This window comes from Lipotes vexillifer, unplaced genomic scaffold (assembly GCF_000442215.2).
Source record: "Lipotes vexillifer unplaced genomic scaffold, Lipotes_vexillifer_v1.1 scaffold306, whole genome shotgun sequence".
NCBI lineage: Eukaryota > Metazoa > Chordata > Mammalia > Artiodactyla > Lipotidae > Lipotes > Lipotes vexillifer.
Window position 1 is genome coordinate 678,784 of NW_006789814.1, and position 11,841 is coordinate 690,624.

An 11,841-nucleotide genomic window follows, 5' to 3' on the forward strand; every position below is an offset into this window, starting at 1 on the left:
TTGCGGTACGCGGGCCTCTCACTGTTGTGGCCTCTCCCGTTGCGGAGTACAGGCTCCGGACGCGCAGGCTCAGCGGCCATGGCTCACGGGCCCAGCCGCTCCGCGGCATGTGGGATCTTCCCGGACCGGGGCACGAAGCCGTGTCCCCTGCGTCAGCAGGCGGACTCTCAACCACTGCGCCACCAGGGAAGCCCGAAGCACGTGTATTTTTAAGGATCTTGATACACATTTGCCAAATTGCCTTCCAAAGGGGCTGTGTGAACTCACATTTTCTCCAGCAGTGAGTGAGAGTATCAGTTTTACCACACCCCCATCAGTTTGGGTATTCCGTTTTTTTGGAAAGGTTACACATTTGCTAGCTGAAAATAGTATCTCCATTTTAATTTGCATTTCTCTGATTACTAGCAAGGTTGAACATTTTCCATATGTTTTTCAAGCCATTTTGTTTTCTTTTTGTGATTTTCATTTTCCTGTCTATTTTAGCTTTCAGGATCTTAGTGATTTTCATAATAATTTTATAAGCCCTTTTATGTTAAGAATATCAAGACTGGGTTTGTCATCTTCACTTAGAATATTGTCCCATTTTGCTTCCTTTCAAAAATTTTTACACCAGACTTTCAAAATATATAATTAAGTACATCAGTCTTTTGTTTTGTGATTTTATCCACCCATATCATCTCTGTCTCTGCAACTTAATAAATGTTCAATTTTATTTTGTTCTGGTGCTTGTTTTTACTAAAAATGTTAAGGCTTTGACTCTATCTGAAAGGTTTATTTTTTCTTCTTTTTTCAGTGTTAAATCCGACGTGAGGGATCAGCCTGAGTTTTTGCCAAATTGCTAACCAATATTTCTCCCAGCAGCGTGTACTGAAAAATCCCTTGGCTTCCCCATGGCTTGTTATCATATATTAAAGTCTTATTTCTGAGCGTTATTAAGGTCTTTTTTTTTTTTTTTTTCTTTTGGCTGCATTGGGTCTTCGTTGCTGCACGCGGGCTTTCTCTAGTTGCAGTGAGCAGGGGCTACTGTTTGTTGCGGTGCACGGGCTTCTCATTGCAGAGCACGGGCTCTAGACGTGTGGGCTTCAGTAGTTGTGGCTCATGGGCTCTAGAGCGCAGGCTCAGTAGTTGTGGCACGTGGGCTCAGTAGTTGTGGCTCGCGGGCTCTAGAGCGCAGGCTCAGTAGTCGTGGCGCACAGGCTTAGTTGCTCTGCGGCATGTGGGATCTTCCCAGACCAGGGCTCTAACCCATGTCCCCTACATTGGCAGGTGGATTCTTAACCACTGTGCCACCAGGAAAGTCCAGTTATTAGGGTCTTATGCCTTCCCTTTGCTGAGTTATACTGAGACAGGCTGGGACCTGGGACTCTTGGCTGCAGTGCTTGCACCTGGACAAAACATCCCCTTGAACAACAAAATACAAAGAAACTATAAGGGACTAAAAATAACTACATGTGTGTGCAGTTGGGGCAAATTATGGACAACAAGATACAAAAAAACAAACACCCAACTGCCACTTTTGAAGAGCCGGGAGCAAAAGCAGGACTGCGCATGCCCCCCACATGCACCACCACCAAAGGGGTGGGCAAGCCACCTAAGACGCCTCTCAGGCCCAATCTCTGGCCCCGCCCCTGCCCTCACCCCATATCAGGAATCAGCCTACCACACCCGTCGGGGAGCGACCAAGAGCATCTGTTACTTGTTTTCACTCCCACCTGCTGCAGCAGTGGCCCCAATAAAGCCCTGCCTGAATTCCCTGTCTGGCCTCTTACTAATTTCTATTGATTAAGGAAGATCAAGAACCCTGGTTGATAACAATACAAGTGCCATGCAGATGTCCTTTCTTCTCTCTGCTCCACCCACTACCACCTACTCAGTCCCCCGCGCCACCAGCAGGGTCCTCAGAGCTAACCTTGGACTTCCAGCCAAATAGTTTTCCGTCCCCAAAGTTTTCTGTTAAGTATTTGCAATGCTTGCCTGTCTTCCAGGAGGCCTAGAGCTCCCTGAGCAATTCCAACTGGGAAACAGCAATAACCAATACCTGTGGGAAGGCAGCTTGTGTGTCTGAACCTGGCAACACTGCCCCCATCAAAGCTCTCTCTCCCTCTAGCCTGGACAAGCCTCAAGGTGGGAACAGCCTACAGGGGATTCTGAGAAGCACTGCAGGCTCTGAGAATCACAGAATCCTCATTTTAGTCCAAGATTAAGAAAAGAACTCACCCCCCTATAAGAGAACTAAATTCTTATCTTGCCAAAGAGAGAAATCAATAAATAACGTCTGGGGAAAATTAGTCAAGAAATAGTAATCTGTGCATATTTAGAAATACAGAGCTAATCATTAAAAACTTTGCCCCTGCGAAGGTACCCAAGAGGGGAGAACAGGACACGTGGGGAAAGAGGACCTCTGATTTTCCTTACAAAGCTGATTGATATTTTTAACTCTGTGCATGAAATTGCTTTGCTAGAAAATTAACATATCTTAAAAAAACATCCACTGAACATGACAATGCAAAAACAAAACAAAACAAAATATGCACCTACTTTCTTATCTGATGTCTGGTGAGCAGAACTGAATCATTCTTTTCTGATCCCATATCTTAAGAAGAGAAATTCTCACCACCCAAGCCTGCAGATGGAGATGAATTAGATTTTAGAAGATTGATTGCAATGTGAATTGGTGGCCAAGATACTCAGGATGTTGGCAATGATTTTTTAAAAGTAAAATCCTCTAAAGTTGCTTGCTTTTGTTTGATTATCTTTTGCCTAGAAAGGAGTAGTTTCTGTCTGCCATCCTAAACTTGCACTCTTTGAGAGAAGGGACCAGATATCTTTAGTTTCTATATCCTCAGCATATATCACATGGTTTGATGCTATGTATATGCTCGATGAATATTTGTTGAATAAATAGGTGGATAGGATAGGATAGAATTCCCTTGGGTCTCAGGAAGTCAATGTGTCTACTCCCTTTCCTCCACGTGGAAATACATTAAAAACTCCTATGACAGGGATACATCTTACCTTTGTTCTGGGTCTAATATAGACAGGGTGCTGCAAGCGCTAAAAGAAACTAATGTGTTTGGGGAAGGAGGGAGCTGAGAAATGAGGCTGAAATTCACCAGAGTGCTATGGATTCCAGAATCAGGAATTTGGACTTTTAAGGATATTTCATGAAAACCGACACATTCTGGCTGTGATCACCTGTGTAGGAGCTCAAGCTGCCTCACATCAATTTACAGCTGGTATCAACCCCATTCTTTTATGGTTCTGAGCACATCAGGACCAGTTTTCCTCACTGGATGATTGACAGCCTGTTGTTTTGCCAGATTGTTTGAGGGCATTAGAGGGTGGTGGGGGTGTTGGTTTCCTTTCACCCTGAACCTCAGAGGGAACTCGTGGCTCTTATCTTCATTTTCTGAGTCTCTGTAGAGGGACCCTACCTGGGATGGCTGATTTAATTAATGCCTCTGTTATCTATCTCCCGCCTTTGAAGCTGTTGTCATGTTGTTGGAGTGAAAGCTGCACAGTGACACGCCTGAGGGCTGCACCTGCCAGCAAACTCCCATCCACCGTTATCCTCAGCCACAGAATCTGGAGGCAAGGCAAGAGATGTTTTGATTTTGAGGATGTTTATATCTCATCTTGAGAGAGTTGACCACAGATGAGTTTGAATCTCACTAACTTCCATTTCACAGTTTTGTCAGTCATCCCAAACTCATGAAAGCCCTGGTCACCAATCCATATCCACTCATGATCATGTGGCCTCAGCACATGGCATTGGGTAGACAGGTGACACCATTAACCCACCAGCTTCTTCCTATATGAAGTTAGAAAGTGTTGAAAACAGAGCATTTGGATGATAAGAAAGGGTATAGTGAATGTCATCACAGTGCAAGGATTTGGATGCCCCAAATTTCATTCCTGTTCCATTTCAGAGTAAATCCTCAATCTCCATGAGCTTGGAGAGATCTGGTGAGAGTCTTGGGCTCTGGAGTTAGGAAGAACCTCAGTTTGAACTGAACTCTGAAACTAATCCAGGCTGGGTTAGATTCCTCTCCTATGGACTCCCAAAGCACCCTAAACTTCCCCACTTAAAACATATCACATTTTACCACGAGACTCCTGAAGACCATGGAAAATAAGTTTTGTTTGTGAAAAAGTAGAAGAGAAGGGAACCAACTCTTATTGAGAACCTATTATATGCCATATGCTTTGCAAATCTATTTCTAACCCTCAAAGTCATCTTGAAATATTTCCATTTCTATTCCCATTTCTTGACTGGAGTAACAAATACCCTGGAAAGTTAAGTGACTTGACCAAAGACACACAGTTAATAAGTGGCAGTGGCAGTACTGAAAATTAGTCTGCCCAATAATTTTTTCCACTGGATGATTCCCTAATGAACCAGAAATTTTATTTATTCGGAATCTTCTGTATTCTGACTCTTGTAGGTAATCAAAGTTTTACTGTCTCCCAGTGGGGTCGTAGGGGAAGAACACCAAGGTTGGGAAAGAGGATGGCAGATGGTGTCAGGAACACTAAATTACATGGCCTCAGGGACGCTAAGATTTTCTAGGCAAATTCCAACCACTTGGAATTAAGAAATTGTGCTTTTTTTTTTTTTTTTCCATTTGCAAAGCTATCCATGAACACAGGGTGTGCTGAGAAGTCTGGTCATGATGTTTTTATTTGCAGAGGACTGCTTTCATTTCATCAGAGTTCTTTGCAAAGAAAATGGCAAACACAGGTTTAAGTCACAAATAAAATTAAGTGTTTAAACTATTTTTTTTTTTTTTTCCATTTGCAAAGCTATCCATGAACACAGGGTGTGCTGAGAAGTCTGGTCATGATGTTTTTATTTGCAGAGGACTGCTTTCAAAATCTCAGAGTTCTTTGCAAAGAAAATGGCAAACACAGGTTTAAGTCACAAATAAAATTAAGTGTTTAAACTAGGTTTTCCTACAAAAAGCACATAATGGGCAGATTTCAGATTTCATCAGCTTCAAGTAGCACAGAAGGAAGTCTAAAACATTAAGGCGAGAGAAAGCATTCCAACTCTAAAGGTCAAGTTAAGGGCTTTTACAAGCAACGTTTGATTCCAGGTGAACACGCATATAGAGGTGGTAACATCTGCAAAGACATCTGGATTGTTCCTCAGAAGCACAATATTTAAATTGGTGGAAATGACACCTGGGGGGAATGATCTTTGCTAGCATCCTTCTTGCTTTACAAAAAGGAATGATCAAAATGTAAAGGTAAAACATCACATAGTCAGATCAAGAGACCTGAATCCTAGGTAAAACGATGATGGTGGTGGTGATGACTGCATGACTGTTGAGCATGTATCACACACCAGATATCGTCCTAGTCACCATTCTTGAGTGTTATCTATTTAACATCTTGTGAGTCTGTTATTATTAGCCCAGTCTTAGTGATGAGGAAAGAGAATTCCAGAAGTTAAGTAACTGGCCACGTAATTAATAAGAGGTAGACCAGATGCAACTTAGACCAACCAGCTTAATAACATTCAATTACCCTATGCAATATCTCCAAAAATCAATCAATTCACTTTCCAGGGTGATAATAAAGCACATCATATCAGCAGCAACACAGAAAGAAAACATTGTCTAGAAAGGTTACCACATCAAAGGCCAAAGTCTTCGTTCAACAGAGAATGTGATGTCCCAGGAGGCACAGAAGCACAGACTTCTCATGCAATCTCTGCTCCTAAAAAACTTCCTAAATGGACAGAGATTCTCTGGCAGATCATTTGTACTCTGGCGTCATTTCTAGAGTTGGAGTTCTTAATAGCAGGCTCAAGGGATCCAGAGGGCAACATATGAGCATCAAGAATCCATGAATTCCCTACGACTATATCAGCTATATTGTGTGTGTGTGTTTTCTGGGGAAAGGGTCGTATCAGGTGCTCCAAAGGTCTAAGACATCCTCCATACCACCACCAAAGGAAGGTTTTCAGTGCCTAGGTCTTTCAGACCACAAATTGTCCTCTGTGCTTAGTGAGTCCTGGACTATTCCCTGCTCAGAAAGGCAACAAGGTGTACTAAAAGTAGCATTCTTTCATTTAATCACTCATTCATTCATGTATTTATCCATTGCCTTACTTTGCACCCTGTCCTAGGCAATGGGACTTCAGTGACAAATTCATTTTTAAGGAGCTCCCAGACTAGCAGAAAGAAAGATACTTAAGCAGATGATTATAAAAAGGGTTATACTGTCAATAATAGATATTTACAGGCCACAAGGAGGAGCATCTAATCCAGGCTGAGAGGGTTGGGAAGATTCTGATCTGCGTCTTAAGTAAGGAGTACGGTTGACCAGATGTAGAAGGAAAGGCATTCCGGGCAGAGGAAAGAACCAGGCCAGGTAGGAGGAAACAGGATGGTGGATACACGGGGAAACTTCCAACAGCCTAATTCTCCCAGAACATGAGAAGGTAGGGGATGGTAAAAGATGAGTCTGGGGAGGTTGCAGGACAGGCTATGGAAGTTGCTATATGACCCATCTTTACCCTACAGGGAAGAGATCCCATTAAAGGGTTTAAACAAAATTGTAGGTAATATAGCTGCAGTATGGAGTGTAGGTTGAGAAAAACTTGATTTATTAGCCCAGGCATGAAGTAATGAAAACTTATACAAAGCTAGTGGTTGTGTCATTCCATAGTAGACTTGGATCACATCTTATTCTGTCTTTTCTGTCACTTGTCCCAGACCTACTACAGATATCGACAGGTGCTCAAGTAGTATAGATCGAATGAATAAATTAATAGGAAGGATGGAGAGGTGGATATCATGTTTGAGAACTAATTGGAGCATGAGACTGGCAGGAACTGGAAACTGACTGGACATGGAAAGTGAAAAAGAGGGAGATTGAGGCAGCTTCTAACAGCACAAGCTTTGGAGTCAGCCAGACGTGGGTGTAACTTCTATCTTCTGAACTCGAACGGTGCTTGTTTGGGACAACACTTGTAGGAATGGAAGATGGTGGTGATGGTTTAATGTGGACTGTCCACGAGATAGAATAATCCTTTGTATGTATATGAAAAAGAGAGAGAATGAGAGAAACAGAGAGGCAGAGAAGAGAGATAGAGCTCCAGAGATGGAAAGCCAGAGAAGAGAAACAAGAGACTAGACTAGACAGAAAGAGAATTTTAGAAAGAAAGAAAGAGAGAGGGAGGGAGAGAGGCAGGGAAAGAAAGAAAGAGAGAGAGAGAGAGAGAGAGAGAGAGAGAGAGAGAGAGAAAGAAAAAGAAAGAAAGAAAGAAAGAAAAAGAAAGAAAGAAAGGAAGGAAGGAAGGAAGGAAGGAAGAAAGAAAAGTTAAGTTGAAGGAGAGGAACAGAGGTGAAAAAAGAATATGGAGGAAAAAGATACAGGAAGGGGCAGAACCAGAATAGAGGAGGGGAAGAAAAAGGATGGGAGAGTCAGGAGTTTTAATAGGTGTCAATAATGCTTTTGACCTGGTACAGTCAGGCATACAGGTGTGTGGACACTCAGAGGATAAGCAGATACAGAGAAAGAAGAGAAAAAGCAAAATGATATGGTACAGATGAACCGGTTTGCAGGGCAGAAATAGAGACACAGATGTAGAGCACAAACACGTGGACACCAAGGGGGGAAGGTGCCGGGGGCGTGTGTGTGATGAATTGGGAGATTGGGATTGACATATATACACTAATATGTATAAAATGGGGAACTAATAAAAACCTGCTGTATAAAAAAATAAAATTCAAAACGATAGAAGCCCCTGCTGGGAGGAGAGGGAACAGATCCCACTTCTCTCTCGCTATGCAGACAATCCCCGCTCACACCTGATCCTCTGTTACCCAGTATTAGTCTGCTGATCAATCACAAGACCACGTTGCCTCTGCGCGCAGCTGCTCAACAAGATGACTGGCACTTAAAAATCCCAGAGGGGACTGTTCCTTCCTTTGCAAAAGTCTGGTTCTCTCACTTTGCCCCCAAGTTGTCCACTGAAGATTCGCTGGGAAGCCCCAGAGACAGCTGAAGTTTGACATCACATCAGGAGGATTTACGCCAAGATTCTGTTCAATTCTGGGCGAGATTTTAGCCAGACCAAGAGGTCCCTTTCTGGAAAGAACATCGTGGTAATTGCTGACAGTCCCCTGTTCCACAGATGGAAGAGTTCAGAAAGAACAGAATAATGAATAAGCAATCTGTCAATTCTTGGGTCTGCTTTTACTGTCCTTCTAATGGCATGTTTCAGAGTCTCATGGGATTCCCTAAACTATAGCACTGTTCCCAGAGAGACCAAGAAACCAAGGCTGAAGACATAATAACTCATAACCAACATTCTGATTGGAACGGATGGCCATTCCGGAAGTGGTGACAAGTTGTCTTGTTGTCTTATCTTCTCTCTCCCCAAGATCCCCTGTGAAGGCTAGACATGAAAAGTTCCTGACCAGAGAACAGACTTGAGTTTGAATCCCAGGTCTGCCCATCCCTAGCTGTATGGCTTCAAGCCTGTCACTTCACCAGCTGAGCCTCACTTTCCTCCTCTAAAATTAGGGTTAATAGTTTCCACCTCATATGATTTTTGTGAGGACTGGTGCTAATGTATGCAAATTGCCTGGCACGTAGTAGACTTTCAATAAATGATAGCTATTAGGATTATTATGATGGAGGGCATCTTTGGCGAGGATGCAAAGACCGGCAGCCTGGCAAATAAGGAGCCAGAGCCACAATTTGATAACTACCACCAAAGTGTGCAGTAGCCCTAATTAGAATTCTCATTCAGTTGTGGTAATGAGAAATGTGCGGGAAGACACTTTTCAATCTCCCAGGAGAAAACAGGAAGTGGGAGGATTTTTAAAAAGTGAAGAATAGTAACTTTCAATGGCATCTCATTTCTGTCTTCTTAATCTTAGGGAGTGTTAGGAGAAATTGAATGACACCCCTCTTCTGTGCTCACCTTTTGACCTAATGGGGGTGTTTCATAATACTCTTGTTTAAGGATAATTAGTGCCCAAGTGGATGTATTTCCCTGCCAGCTTGAGAACTGATGGGTCCTTGAAATAACTGAATACGTTACAGGAGGGAGCATGGTGTGGGCAGCGGGGTTTGGCCTGTAATTTTCTTTTTTGGTGGTGTCTTTGACTGATTTTGGTATCAGGGTGATGGTGGCTTCATAGAATGACTTTGGGAGTGTTCCCTCCTCTTCAATCTTTTGGAAGAGTTTGAGAAGGATCAGTGTTAAGTTCTTTGTATGTTTGGGAGAATTCCCCAGTGAAGCCATCCAGTCCTGGACTTTTGTTTGCAGGGAGTTGGTTTTTTTTTTTTGAAGTATAGTTGATCTATAGCTTTCTTCGGTACAGCAAAGTGATTCAGTTATACATATATATATACACATATATACATTATTTTTTATATTCTTTTCCATTATGGTTTATCACAGGATATTGAATATAGTTCCAATAGGGAGTTGTTTTTTTTTTTAAATTACAGATTCTATTTTACTTCTAGTGATCCGTCTGCTCAAATGATCTTTTTCTTCTTGATTCAGTTTTGGCAGGCTATATGTTTCTAGAAACGTGTTCACTTCTTCTAGGTTGTCCAGGTGGGCCTGGGTGAGAGATTCAGGATTAAGGTTGTAATTGACAGGATGGCTCTAGAGAAACTTTTATATGAGGTTTGCCATGTCATATTGGTGCAAAGTAGAAACTTCAAGGTAGTTCTTTTAGGAAGTGATTCTAAGGAAAAGGAGGAGGGACTGGGAAAAGGAAACAGGAAAGGAGGAAAAGCCAACAGCAGAGGGCTTCATGGACCTGAAAACCACTGAGTAGGTAGACCCCAGCCCACTAGGACCCCTGGGAAGCTGATAGAATGTGCTCAGAATTGTCTGCCCAAGAGACGGAAGTGGGGAATAGGCACCACCAACTCCCACCCCATTGGTCAAGGTTCGGCTCATGGGGTGTGAGCCCCTCACACGTCCAGCATTGCACATGCTTCAGAATGACTGGGCTGCTTTCTGACACTGTCCTACCCGATGGAGGCAGGAAGTCGCTGGGACAGAACGTAAAAGCTCTACAGCTCACCTGGGCCAGGTGCTCCCTGGGTAGACCTGGCCAGCTGCCACAGCCGCAGCTAAGGTAAAACCAACTGACCAAGAGGAAGTGAAGTGGGACTTAAGTGGCGTGGGATGTAGAAGGTGCAGCGAGGGGATGAAGTGTTCACTTGAATACTCTCGGTCTGAAGTCCCTTTGTCTCTGAGAATAGAGAGGTGGGACCTTGGGGGTGATGCGACCTCATCCGCAAAGGCCATCATCTTTGATTCTTAGAATTTTGCCATCTGCCATTTCAGCGGTTCCCGACAGAAATCCTGCAGAATACAGGGCGGGGGTGAAAAGTCCTATTGTGCAGACAAGGACGGATTCTCAGAGGCTTTCCACAACTACATTGGTGTACTGGGGGCAGAGCCAAGCCCAGGCGTGTAGAAGGGACTCTCCAACTGTGGTCCATCAACTACCCACAAAAGAATTCCTAACGTGTTTCTTAAAATACTGATGCCAGGGCCTCCAGACCTACTGAATTATGATATTTGAGTCTTGAATACTGTCTTACACAAGTCATGAGAGTTTCCCTCTCCACCCAGAGCAGCTGCCTTGACCTTCACAATAAAATGGTACCTGGGTTCCAGCCAACAGAGTCTGTTTCCAGGGCCCTGAATCAAGATCTTTCTCAAGGCCAAAGCTACTCATCCTCCAGGACGCTGGAATGAAAAAAAAGCTGCTTGTTTTTATAGAAGCACCCCATGGGTGCCATTCCAAGACTGAGGCCCAATGTGGGGAGGAGTCAGAGATTTTCAAAAGCAGAAATCCTGGCCACGAGGACCAGAGCAGCCCTAAAAGATCACAGCCTCTATATCATGAGGATGACGAAACAACAGCCAAGATCACACAGCCAGTTTCAGTGCTAGAATTAAAACTATGAACTGCCTGATTCCTACACCACTGCACTTGGGAGGCCACCCATCTGCCAGCTACCAGGGAAATAACCTCTTGTCCAGACCCTGCCCCCATCCCCAACCCCCATCCCCCCCAAAGTAATGAGCCACATATTCTATTTGTCAGTCCCCAGGTCTGCCCACTCGGGGGTGCTAGTTTCACTCTCTTCCCCTCCCACCTTCCCCACGCCCAAGCTTTAACTGAAGCTCTGGATGGTTTTCTGTTATCTCCAAGTCACTTTCTGTCACACCTGAGGGTCTGTGTTGAACTGAACCTGCCAGAACTTCACAGAGTCTGCAACCTTCAGAAGGGCCTTGGAAAATAACAGCAGGAACTTCACAGGGCAGAAGGTTGGATATCGTCCAGTTGAAAGAAAAACTAGGTCTGTGTGGTAGGAGGTTGCAAGACAGAAACGGAGAGAGAAAGTGAAGGAGGAAGGAAGTGGGGTGGAAGGAAGGAGAGAAGGGACAGATCAAAAAATAAAACAGAGAGGGGGAGACAGAGAAAGAGAGAGGGAGAACGTACAAGGAAGGACAGAGTCCGTTATGTGTATGTCGGCCTCCTCCACTCGGTGCCAAGATCTTGGGAGGCAGGGCCTGTGTCTGATTCATTTCAGGGTACCGAGGCTTAGCCCTGAGCTGACATAGAGCAGCTGCTCAGTAGATACGCTGTCAAAGCAATCAGTAAATATAAAGACATCTCAGCCTAGAACAAGCCTACAGAAAGTGTATCATTATTCCTAGTTTATCAATGAGAAACTTTAAGTCAGAGAGGCCAAATCAGTGGCCCAAAGTCACACGGGCTGTAAAAAGCTAGCCTGGGGTTCTCTCTTAAATCAGGCTGACTCCAAAGCTATGCCCCAATGCCT